The sequence below is a fragment of the Macadamia integrifolia genome, chromosome 14, assembly GCF_013358625.1.
Source record: "Macadamia integrifolia cultivar HAES 741 chromosome 14, SCU_Mint_v3, whole genome shotgun sequence".
In the NCBI taxonomy this organism is placed as follows: Eukaryota; Viridiplantae; Streptophyta; class Magnoliopsida; order Proteales; family Proteaceae; genus Macadamia; species Macadamia integrifolia.
The window spans coordinates 23266993-23267357 of NC_056570.1; positions in this window are offsets into that span (position 1 = coordinate 23266993).

Here is a 365-nt window from a genome sequence, read left to right on the forward strand (position 1 = left end):
GGGGTGAGAACAAAGAAGAAATGTAAACTCTTCTTCACCTCTCACTGAAAAGGGTAAATCTCTGCAAACAAAGAGAAGAAATCACCTGAAATCTTCAAGAAGAGAGACATATGTTAGAGAGAGAGAGAGAGAGAGAGAGAGAGAGGAATCGGAATTCGTTTCAAGGTTTACATGTAACAAATGCTAGAGTTTTTTTTATGAGCTTTGAAGAAGAAGGGCCGATGACTCCTAACCTTGACCATAGTTAGCAAATTGGGATTCGGGAATTATTCGGACGGAGAATTATTCAGAATAATTCGGACGATTAATTAAAGGATTCGGTCAAAAAAGCGGTCAAAAAAGCTTATTGGGTTTTTTTTTTTTTA